The sequence below is a fragment of the Suncus etruscus genome, chromosome 9, assembly GCF_024139225.1.
Source record: "Suncus etruscus isolate mSunEtr1 chromosome 9, mSunEtr1.pri.cur, whole genome shotgun sequence".
NCBI classification, from domain to species: Eukaryota; Metazoa; Chordata; class Mammalia; order Eulipotyphla; family Soricidae; genus Suncus; species Suncus etruscus.
The window spans coordinates 66,724,257-66,737,722 of NC_064856.1; positions in this window are offsets into that span (position 1 = coordinate 66,724,257).

Consider the following 13,466-nt stretch of genomic DNA (forward strand, 5'->3'; position numbering starts at 1 on the left):
TCAGATGTATTGGCAGAGATATAAATAAGGACAGAACTAAATATTCAAACTGAAGTCAATGATAATAGAATCAAGGGACCTAAACTTTGACAATCTAACCTCAAAGGGGTCTTTGAGGGGTCAAAGGCAGGTCAGGGGACAATAGGTGGTGGGATAGGATGCACTCTGGGTCCATTGGTGGAGGAAGGTTGGCACTGGTGGTGAGAAGGGCCCTTACTCATTGTATATGTGAAATTCAACTTTGAAGAACTCTGTAGATCACAATTGTTACAATGAAATAAAATTTTAAAAAATATGTTATAAACCACAAAGACTGACTTCATCATAACTCCCACCGCAGGATCTGTGCAGATACTGAGATCCCTAAACACAGAGGCCTGATAGTATCACCCAGGACAGAGCAGAGGTCTTACAAACACCACAAAAGCACCACCGGGAGAGTAAATGATCCTGAACAGAGTTTATAGTTGATCCCATGACAATACACTCCAAGGGCGGAGAAACCCCATATCTCTTAGGCCAAGTGAATTCCTTTTCGAATGACCCCAATATTTACTGTGCCTGGGCAGGAGGGAAAAAAACAAAAAGCACAAAACATTATTTTTTTATATATATTATTTTATTTTCATTTATTATTATTTTTTTTATTTACCTATCTATTTTTTGGTCAATTTCTCTGTTTGGGTGTGATAATTGAAGTTGTCCCCAGTTATACTTATTCTTTCTCTTCCTTTCTGTTCTTCCTTTGTATGCTATGCCATGTTTCCTATATCAAGACCATGGCATTTTTTTGTTTGTTTGTTTGCTTGTTTTGTTTTGTTTTGTGTTTGTTTTTGTGGGTTTTTTTTTTTTTTTGGTGCTTGTGTTTATTGTTGGAGTCCTCACGGGATATTTGACACTTCTTTTTGTACTGGTGGAATGTTTCACCTTTTTTCTCTCCTTCATTTCTCAAACCGATGTTGAGAGCCTCTGGAAGAATTCCGCTTATTTTCGGCGTATTAGACTTTTACCCCAGTTTATTACTTTTCTCTCCTTCAAACAAAACCACGTAACTTGAACTAGCTAGTCCTGCCCCTCCAATTAGAGGGGGAAACAAGGGAGACACCAGGACCAAGCAGGCACAAGACTACTATGCAGTAGGCTAGATACAGAGGAGACCACATATCCTAGCTACCCTGGGGGTGAGGGAAGAGGATATGGGTGGTAGGACAAAAACGGAGGTGTAGGGAGGACAATTTGGTGATGGGAATCCCCCCTGATTTTATGTAAATATGTACCTAAAATATCATTGTCAACAATATGTAAGCCACTATGATCAAAATAAAAAAATATATATATAAAAATATGTTATAATGCAGGGGGAAAAAAAGCACAAAATAATCATTTTTCCACATATATATTTATTGATTGATCGATTTTCTTTTTTTTTTGGTTTTTGGGCCACACCCGGTAACGCTCAGGGGTTACTCCTGGCTATGCGCTCAGAAGTTGCTCCTGGCTTGGGGGACCATATGGGACACCGGGGGATTGAACCGCGGTCCGTCCAAGGCTAGCGCAGGCAAGGCAGGCACCTTACCTTTAGCGCCACCACCCGGCCCCAGATAGATTTTTTTTATGTCTTTATTTTGGTGTAAATATTGAAGTTGATGTCTCCAATTTTATTTTATTTTATCTTTCTCTTTCTTTTTGTACTCCAGCATGATTTGATTTCAGAACCGAGACTATTGTGTGGTGCTTGTCTTTATTGCTATAGTGCTCACTGGATAGTTAATTTGATATTTCTTTCTGTACTGATGTGGTGTTTTAACTACCTTTTTCATGTGCTCGCTCAAACTGAGGTCGAATAACCTCTAGGACTCCGCCATTTTCAGCTTTTTTTTTTCTTATTTTTTTACTCCATTCTATTGCTTTTCTTTCCTTCAAATGAAACCACATAACTCGAATTATCGAGCTCCACCTCTCAAATAAAGGGGGAAATAGGGAGGGTATCAAGACCAAACAGATATATGATCACTAATAGTAAGCTAGACAAAGAGGGGACCACTACTCTAGCAGCCCGGGGGGTGAAGGTGGGGGATATCAGTTGTAGAAAGGGAACGGGGATGGGGGGAGGACAAATTTGGTGATGGGTATTCCCCTGATTCAATGTTAATATGTACCTAAAATACTACTGTGAAAGATATGTAAGCCAATATGATCAAAATAAAAATCTAAAAATATATGTTATATATCTGACAACTAAAAATAAAGTCCACTCTAGAAATTTTAGAGAGAAGTTCTCCAAATAAGTATAAGATTTATGAATTTACAAGTATCAGTCTTATTTTCTACCCCTCCTTCAAAAAAATTACACAATGAAAATATATATCCTTCTATGGGTCAGTGTAGAAGCTTTGTTTTCTTTACATATTCATATTTAAGAATGTTTTAGTATGATTAAATGAATAAAGTTGAATCAAACACTTTCCGAAGGCAACAATAATTATAGCTTTCCACAAGTAAAAGTAACTCTCAGGGCTGGAGAGATAGCATGGAAGTAAGGCATTTGCCTTTCATGCAGGAGGTCATCGGTTTGAATCCCGGTATCCCATATGGTCCCCCGTGCCTGCCAGGAGCAATTTCTGAGCCTGGAGCCAGGAATAACCCCTGAGCACTGCCAGGTGTGACCCAAAACCCAAAAAATAAAAAGTAACTCTCAAAATATTTATAAATCATGTATTCCAAGATGTAATGTTTCATAAAGAAATATATATATATATATATATATATATGCAATCATGGGAGTTACAGAAAAACTGAGGTTTAAGTCTCTAGTAAAGCAGTGGACTTTTTTTTCATGCATTTTATAGCACTCCTAAAAACTACAAATTAAGATCTAGAGTTGTGACCACGCCCACAAACGCAGCCATCATATTCACAGTGGGCCAGCTCCATAGATTCAGTCTTTTCTCAAAAGAGATGTAAACCAAGCCATGAAAAATCATGGGTACATTGGTCTCAGGAGGAGGTGAAGACCAAGCCCTTTCCCTGCTATAGTCAGACCTGCTGTATCCATCATCCAGAATCACAGTTTTGCGTTTGGCCCTGCGTCACCACGCCTCTAGGATTCTTTTTGAACACCAATCTGACCAAACTTCAGATATGCTAGTATTTGGGCAGAAATCACCAGTGCTTTTAGGAATGAGTGTAGACACCCTCTCCCACCACCCTCATCTTTCTTTTTTTTTGGGGGGGGGGTGGTGTTCACACCTGGTGGCTCTCAGGGGTTACTCCTGGCTCTATGCTCAGAAATCGCTCCTGGCAGGCTCGGAGACCATACGGGATGCCAGGATTCAAACCACCATCCTTCTGCAAGCAAGGCAAACACCCTACCTCCATGCTATCTCTTAACACCGAGAAGACATAACAACAAGAACTACCTGCTTTCAGGGCAACCTAGTATGCCTGGAGCCTAGAAATGGTCTAATGCCAGAAAACTTCAGGGGTAAGGTCTCCTTGTATTTAGGCCAAGGCTTTTCCTTTCCATGTCCCCCGTATTTTTCTTTGCCTATGCAAACAATGATTGCCACTCTAACACTTTTTGTTGTACTTCTTTAACTCTTATCTTTAAAAAAAATAAGAAGAAAAGTTTATTAAACCTTCTGCTAGGCCTTTAATGAGTTAATTGGTGATTCAATGATTTTCAACAATATACTTGCTACTGAAGCGTTTCTTTCCCTTCCATCTCGTTAGTTTTTCTATTTTTAATAACTTTACCTTTGTTCTTCCTGAAACAAATTTATTATGATCAATTGTGTCAACTATGTGATTATTTCCTTTAAAATGTATTTAAAAAAATCATTCCTGGCTTGAGGGACCATATAGGACACAGGGGGATCAAACCACGGTCTGTCTTGGGTCAGCCACGTGCAAAGCAAACACTCTACCTCTGTGCTATTGCTCCAGCCTTCTATTCTTACTCTTCTTTTATTTAAAGAAAACACATCACATATTTTTGTTTGTTTGGGGGACACAGCCAGCAGTGCTCAGGGGTTACTCCTGACTCTCTGCTCAGAAATCAGTCCTAGAAGGCACCGGGAGCATGTGGGATGCCGGGATTCGAAGCACCATTAGTCCTGAGTTGGCCACTTGCAAGGCAAATGCCCTATCACTGTGCTATCTCTCAGTCCCCAAATAAGTAAAATTCTTATAAAAATAAAACTGGTTACAGCTTTCTCAAACTTATGCAATATTCATATTCATTGAAAATTATAGCCCTATTAGTAACTGACTAAAGAGAAAAATTTTAAAAATCATAATAGAGTAACATATTTTATTGCCCGGTTACTTCCAACCTTCCATATTTTCCTACCTTTCTTTGTTCTTTCCTACTCTTTCTATGTTCCTTCAACAACTATCTGCAAGGTCCAGTTCTGTGTGCCAGGTCAAAGAAGTTAAGACAAAATAATCTCTGCCTTCTCATTACTCACAGCTGATTTTATTCCAGAAGCATTCATTATACAGTATTTGGTCCAAGCCCTTATAGTCATTTCCTCCAGCCCAAAAACATAATGGAGAAAACTTTTACAAGCCTATGTTCCTTGCAGCACTATCCACATTAGACAAAATCTGTTAACAACCCAAGTGCCCAAGAATAGATGATTGAATTAAGGAACTATAGTACACAACGGAATATCACTTACCCATAAGAAAAGATAAGGTAATGTAATTTGTTGCTACATGGAGAGACCTGGAGAACATCATTGCTGATTGAAGTTATTCAGAGGGAGAAAGATACTGACACAGAATGATCTCTCTCATATGCCGGATATAAAGAAACATAATGGTAAAATAACAAATATCCAAAAACAATGGAAACAAAGAACATGAGAACTGGTATTAAGTAGGAAACATGCTACTTGAGAGGTCTGGGGAATTGGACAAGAAGTGGGAAATGTCTATAGTGGAGGGAAGCGCTCCTTCAGGAGAAGAAGGCGGTGCTGAAAGATTGTGAAGTATTAGTTATGAAACCCTATCAGCAATAGTACTGTAAACCACGTGCAAAAATAAAATAATTTGTTAATTAAAATGTATATAAAGCAACTCTTGTAGAAGCACAATGGTAAGTGGGAAGCAAACAGGAGTAGCGGTGGAAGGGATCGATGTTGAAACATTGTATGTCTGAAACCCAATCATAAATAGCTTTGTGAATTCAAGGTGACTAAATGAAATAAATATAGTCAAAATATAGTCCAAAATTAATTAACCTTTATTATTTTAACAACTGAGATATATTATAAATATGAAGGATTTCTGAAAATATGGAGGAATCTTAAGAATTAACTTTCTTCTGCACTTTTGCTATTTCCTAAAATTTACCATTATTCAAACTCAATCATTAGGAAAGAGGTCAGTCTGAACTGTAGTCATGAAAATTTCACCTACATACAGTGAAAACAAGAAGAGAGGAGAATAAAGAAAAATCTTTGTACCTGCCAAATTTCAGCAGTTGTGTGATCTCGTAAAAAATCAGTTGTTCCGTAGGTAGTGATACGATGTTGGGGGGGGGGGAGTAATTATAATTAGGTATCTATTTTGATTCATCTCTCCATAGTATCAGAATTGAATGTCATTTGATTTGGGCAAAAAATAAGGTCACAGACTGCTTCAAAGATGTGCAGAATTACTTTGTTGAACATTTTACATAGAAATATCTAAAAATGAAAACATCTCAATCACAATCACACACTCACCCAGCAAGACAATTTGTAAAATTCACAAAGAAAAATAATTTATAAACAAACACAAAGAATTGATAACATTTTTAAATCCAACACCCAGGAAAGGAAAAGAATTTTTTTAACTTATACATTAAAAAGTTGACAATGCTATGAAAACTCATTAAATCTTTTAGTGTGTGCATTTATTGAATCTAAATTACCTCTAATTAGCTGATCGTCTAACAAGATAACTATAATTATTTCTTTTTTTAAATTATTTTTATTCAGGTATGACAGGTAATTTAAGCATTTAGATGTTTTTCTTAAATAAAATATATTATTATTACATGTAAAAGCTTTAACACATAAATTTTTTTCTAGAAGAATTTTATGCATTAAAAAGTTAAATCACCTTAAAAAATAAAGATATAATAAGTAGTAAACAAGGCCCTCTATCATGTGCCCTAATTAAATAAAATCATAAAATATAAAGATGAATATTTAAAAATAATGATAATTATATCATTCTATACCTAAATGATATTTTCAAAATATACATTTAATTTTTAATATTCTGATCTTGATATTTTCAGTTCTTTATATTTATATGGTTTATAAAAATCTGAACTTTGTTTTTCAAAATGAAGGCATACTCAAGATAATGTTATAGTTCATAATTATACCTACAGTATCTTCTAGCTAAAGTACCTAACAATGCACACTAAACTAATATATAATCATCTCTGAAAACAAATCATTTAGTAATAGGTTCGAATAGACAGAATAGCTGAGTCATAATTATCAGAGATTCATTAATAGTCTAAAAATGGGAAGGGGTAAATCAAAAGCACTGAAATTACACATCACCAAATCAACAACATTCACCAGCTATCAATTAACTCTAACGGAAATAACTGGAAGTCTGACAGAAGAGAATACTAAATGGTTAGATGATATACCCACAACGCTGATATAAATCGTTTAATTCTCTGAGAATATCACATTTTTCACATTTATTCTAACTAAATCTTTTGTCACCAATATTCAAATATAACTAAAAGTTGACTATAGTGATCTCTATCAAGGTAGAGTAAAATAAAATCACAAAGTTCCAATACAAAGTTGACCATATTAGTTATTAATCTATGGCAACTATCTTAACATTTTCTATTTTATGAAAATATTTAACATTTTAGAATAAAGGAATCAGGGGCCTGGAAAGATAGCACAGCGGCATTTGCCTTGCAAACAGCCGATCCAGGACCAAAGGTGGTTGGTTCGAATCCCGGTGTCCCATATGGTCCCCCGTGCCTGCCACGAGCTATTTCTGAGCATAGAGCCAGGAGTAATCCCTGAGCACCGCCAGGTGTGATCCAAAAACCAAAAAAAAAAAAAAAAAAAAAAGAATAAAGGAATCAGAATCAAGCAATATAATATGGCTCTGCTTTCAGCAAGTAATATTTTATCCTAATAAAAAAATTACTTTCATTAAAATTGTTGATTGTTGCTAATATTCAAATATAATTGCCCTTGTGTTTTATTTTATTGCTTTCTGTATTAAATAAAAAGTATGAGTAGTGAATTTATAAAATATGTATCAAATTTTATTCTGTGGATAGTTTAACACAATTCTTAAAGCCTAAGAAGTGAGTGCTTCTGGGATCAAGGTAAATATCATATCAGGATTTTTTTAAATCATTATTTTAGCACTGTGGTTACAAAATTGTTCAAAATCAAATTTCAGTCATAGAATGTATACCACCCTACACTAGTGCACTTTTCCCACCACCGATATCCTCAATTTTTTTCCCACCTCCCATCCAAAACAACCCCTGTCTCTGGAGCAGGTTCTCTCTCCTCTCTCCTCTCTCCTCTCTCTCTCTCTCTCTCTCTCTCTCTCTCTCTCTCTCTCTCTCTCTCTCTCTCTCTCTCTCTCTCCTCTCTCTCTCTCTCTCTCTCTCCCCCCTCTCTCTCTCACACACTCACACACTTCTCTGTGTGTGTGTCTCTCTCTCCTTTTTTGACACAGTGGTTTGCACTACTGTTAATAATGTGGTACCATACATGTCACTTTATCCCCTTTCAGCACCCAGTTTTTGTCCAGAGTGATCACTTTCAACTATCATAGAGGATCTTCCCTACACTAACTGCCAATCTTTGTACCAAGCTTTCTGTCATGATCTGGAATATTTTTTTCATTCTCAAACTTTTCATTATTTTTATATGCAATTAACTGACACTTAAGATTCCTAGATTATTCCTAGAATATATTATGGTATTATCAATGTGCAAAGTATCCAATTAGCATTTTTGATACAAACATCTTAACTAGTAAATGCAACCATACTAATTTATAAAATTTCATCACTAAATTACAACTTTTTTTTTCTGGTTTTTGGGCCACATCTGGCAGTGCTCAGGAGTTACTCCTGACTCTGCACTCAGAAATCACTCCTGGCAAGCCCCAGGCGACCATATGGGATGCCGGGAATCAAACCCAGGTTCATCCCAGGTCACTGCGTGCAAGGCAAACACCTACCACTGTGCTATCGTTCTGGCCCTGCAACTTCCTTTTAATACTGAAAATGTTGTCAAAGATATCAAAATTTTCCTTGAGTAATCAAAAGTGGAGGAGAAGGGCATAAGCCTATATGAAGGGTACAAAGTTAGCCTAGGAAATTTTTCATATTAATACTTTCAGCAAATATTTTAAGTACCTAATCTTGTCCAGTTAGTACCTTAGTACAACTCTCTTTTGGAAAATTTGGTCTGCACTCAATGTAACTGCTAAATGAATTTTGAGTCCAACTTCTTTCTGACTACACAATATATTAGCCCTATGCTACCCGCCCTTGCAGAAAGGAACTCCTTTTCCTTTCAATGAAGTTTCTTCAGATTTAATTAACATAGACTTAGCCCTCTCCACATGAGAGTTAATCTAGGCATAAATTCTGTGTGAGACCCAGATACAATTTCCAGCATCTCTAAAAAAAAAAAAAAAAAAAAAAAAACCATTCACTATTCTGAAACTGCCCTTTGCTCATATCTCTTTCTCAGGAAGCTATTTCTACATGTCCTTATTTCTCACCAAAAAACATCACCTTTATAATCTTTGTTTGTTAGGCAGGGCCTCACCTAAAACTGCTCAGGGACTTAGGATCAAACCCTGGCAACTGCATACAAGACAAGCATTCTACTCACTGTACACTGTACTATTTACTTTGGTACGTATAATATTAAATTTACTATTTAATATAGTAATATATAATAAATTGTCAAAGAATTGGGTGCTGAAAGATGGAAAAGTGATATGCATGATACCCCTTCAGTAACAATATTGCAAACTACAGTGTCTAAAAGAAAAGAAAAGGACGAGAGAGAAGAAAAATGTCTGCTACAGAAGCAGGCAGGAAGGAGGGAAGTGGGAAGGACAGGAAGGAAAGTGGAAACATTGATGGCAGGAAATGTGCACTAGTGAAAGTTGTTGTACATGGTATGACTGAAAAATGAACAACTTTGTAACTGTGGGGGGAAAAGCATTATGAACAGCCTTTTTAAATAAGTAATTTTTAAAAACAAAAATATTAATAATCATAATTAAAAATAAATAATATTATAATGCTGTATTATTATCATTTTATATTATGTATGAAATCAAAAATAATATCTTGTTTCCTACATGCCATACTTAGCACAAGAATTTACCATTTTAAGGTGATGTTGTCTTTTACTTTAGATAATAAAATTAATTAAGTTCCTTTGCTTGATAGCTACATTACAATGATTTATAAAGTCACACTGATGTGATTATCTCAGTCTACTAGAGACTCCCTGTTAAATTTGAGATGCTACCTGTATACATAAAAAAGTGAAATATAACTTCAAAAATTAGTCAAACATCTAAAATACTTTCTTACACAATGCCAACTAATGAGTCTTTAAATATATTCCTGAGTTGACTAGATGTTTGGGGATTATACTCTGAAACTAAATGAAAGAAATATCCTGGAAGAACATTATCTTAACCATTGCTAAAACTCATATAGCTCTACAAACTCTGTTGACTGGCCAAAACTTTAAGAAAATAATTTATGCACAACTTTCTAACCTATTGCTTTCATAAGTCAATCCTTCTGGGATTCACCTGGAAATTTTCTTTGCTATCTCTTGGAAACTTTAAACATCTCCAGAAAGACAAAGTACTTCTTTCTGTGATCCATCTTCCAAAAATGCCAAAGATTGCTCTCATACCATTCCAATAGTACTGCTGGGGGGAGGGGATTATGCTTTCCTAAGTAAATGAAAAGGATAATTTATGAAGAACAAAGCTATTCACTGTGAACTACAATCGCTGTCTGCCACTAAGAATTCACTCAGGTTTCTCATATACCCCTTTGAGGACTTGTCTCTGAAACAGAAGCCTAACTTCATTCTATCTGTTCTTTCTTACAATTTTCAACATTCTGAAGATGAAGGGGCTGCACTCTAGTAAACTAAGAAGGCAAGGTTAAGGCCCTTGTTTCTTAACTCTGGGTAGACCAACGTTTTGGTCCAGGGATTGAATGAATCAGTTGTGAAACGTAACTCACAGGAGCAAACTAGCCTGTTTAGCAATATGGTAAATGTACCCTCTTTTTTTTCCATATGGAGTGCCAATTTAAAAGAAAGAGAATTCTCAGCTAAATAGAAGCTTTTCTTTCAAAGTTAAAAACAAAGCCCTTCTCACAGTGCTTACATTTGTGATACATCTGTAAAAAGTGATTTTTTAGCATCAGAAAGCATTTTAATTGTAATAAACTGAACAATGCTAAAATTGTTTGAAGAGGAGATTAAATTTAATGAAATTCACAAACAACCCGTTTTGCAAAGTAACAACAATTTTTGAACATTAAAGAGGAGCTCATTATATCAAGACAACTTCACTGTAAAAAGCAGTCTGACTTCAATCACTGCATATCTACATGTTAATGAACTTACTGTATAAAACAGGAACTGAGTAGGAAAAGTAATAGGACTACTGCCTTAATGCATATTTGTTAAGACAAAAACTCTTAATAAATAAAACACCTTTTCCATAAGTACCTTAATGGTATCTGAAATTCTTTCAAGCACACAAAATGAAGATGATACTAGAAAGTTTCTTTTTTTTTGGTGGGGGGGGGGCCACACCCGGCGGTGCTCAGGGGTTACTCCTGGCTGTCTGCTCAGAAATAGCTCCTGGCAGGCACGGGGGACCATATGTGACACCGGGATTCGAACCAACCACCTTTGGTCCTGAATCGGCTGTTTGCAAGGCAAACACCACTGTGCTATCTCTCCAGGCCCTAGAAAGTTCCTTTATGATGTCACACAGTGTGTACTTTCCCACAGTGTCCACCTGCTGTCAGCATGATAGTTCCAAAGACTTTCAAGTTTCAACAGATAAATACAGCTTAGTAAAAGTCTTTGTCATCCTAATTTCATTGTTCCCTCCTGATCAAACATAGACAAATAACTGAAAATGAGAGTTAATGAGTGATCTTTAATTAGAATCACAGACTGAGTTTAATAAAAATGCTTCATTCATTGCTCTTGGTGCCAACAAGGAAGGTGTGTAGTAGAACTGAAAAAAGAAGTCAGTAAACCATTTGTCAATGGTCAATACAACCAATGGTTGTAAATGGTCTTCATTGTACAAAACTGAAATTTGTGACTGTACTAAGTGAAATACGGGAGCCTTAAAAGTAGAAAAATCAAAACATGGAATATAATTGTCTACCTTTGAAATAAAACAAAATAACTTTACTTCTGCCACTCAGTAAACTAGCTACTGCCTTGCCTACCTTAGAAATTGTGTTGCAATTTGTGAAACTATAATTTTCACAACATTTATTGTTATTACTTACAGTCTGCAGTGAACTAGCAATATTTATTAAACTATTGATTTTATTAGACTATCATTAAACCACTAAAATGTATAAATCTATATTTTAATTTTTATAATTAAATTAAAAATTTTGAAATATGAGTTTATTCTGATTTTCATTTTGTCCCAAGGAAGAAAACATTCAGATTACAGACTAAGTATGTTCTAATATTTAACATCAATTCCCCTTTAAACAATGACTTGAGAAAAATTAACTCAAACCCAGTGTATATAGATAAAATTCTGGGTTTGGTAGACACAACAGGGAAGTTTTCTAAGCTAATCCATTCATCAATGTTGCAGTGAATGAATGAATTATTAAAGCCAAGCAAAATTGGAAATTAGAATATTCTGAGACATACAAGTTCCACAATGCAAATTTCAACTGTAGCTCTCTTGCTCTGAGATAAAATGGCATCAAATGTAGCTGTCACTGTTATTGCAGCATCTAGCACTATGAAGCATAGCAGATGCTGACAATTACATAAAAGCACACAGAGAGAGAGAGAGACAGTATGAAACTAATTTTTCCAGGGTGAGTGTTGGGTTACTGATTTACCCTAATCAATGGATCAGTAACACAACAGGTGAGGAAAGTAATAATAACTGAAGAGATTCCATGAGAAAATAAGCTACCTACAAGCCAAAGTGAGGAGAGGAAAAAAATGCACTCTGGGAACATTAGTGGAAGAAGGTCAATACTGGTGGTAGGATTGGCCCTGAAACATTGTGTTTCTGAATCCCAACTATGAAGAAATTTGTAAATCACAATCGTTCAATAAAATTTTAAAAATACACACAAAAAATAAAACAACAGTAAAAACAAAAATTCAAGCATTAGTTTGGCTAATCCAATGTATAGAGCTGGAGTGATAGCTCAACAGGAGGGCATTTGCCTTGCACTCAGCTGACCTGGACAGACCCAGGTTCAATCCCTGACATCCCATATGACATCCTCTGAGCCTGTCAGGAGCAATTTCCAAGTGAAGAGCCAGTAATAACCCTGAGCACCAACGGGTGTGGCCCAAAAACAAAAACAAACAAAAAATCCAATTTAAGGCTATCCAAAGAGTTCCACATAAAGACACTTAAAGATGTTAAAATAGAAAGGTCTGCTAGAGAAATATCAATGTCAATAGAATTGAAAATATACAGGTTTCAAGAAAAGAGGACTATTATCCCCCAAATCACGGATATTTTAAACAAAATGAAAACAGGCCAGTCAATAGTTGTCAATATGCTGCCAAAATAAATGTTTAAATATTAACATATGCTTTCTTCCATTATTTAGGCATTGAGATTTACTGTTATAGCAGTTTCTGGCTTAAAATGTTCTAATGCCATACTCATCCACCAGCATCTCATACTTTCACCATTGTTTTAAGGCCCTATCCCACTCACCCCTATTCACACTTTATCCCCTTGGTAAACTGAGTTATATAGACTAACTCTCAGAGTCTTTTACCACACCTAAGAGAGATCATTCTAAAATTATTCCTCCTTCTGATTGACCTCACACAGCATTATAGTTTTAGTTCTAGCCACATAGCAGTAAATTGCAAGATTTTTATTTTGATCTTTGGGGGGTACCACACACAACCATGATCTGGGATCACTCCTGGTGATATATTAGCCATCTATATGACTTTCTTGAGGAAATATCCATTTAGTATTTCTCCCATTTTATCGCCATTATTAAAGTGTTTTGATAAGCAATTATTAAAATGCTTGAAGTAAAAATAATAGAAAGCCTCAAGAAATAGAAAAAGTAGAACCAAATTGAAACTTAGAACTTAAAAATACAATCACTGAAAAAAAACAACAAATCAATAAAAATCAATTGCAGAACAAAATTAAAAAAT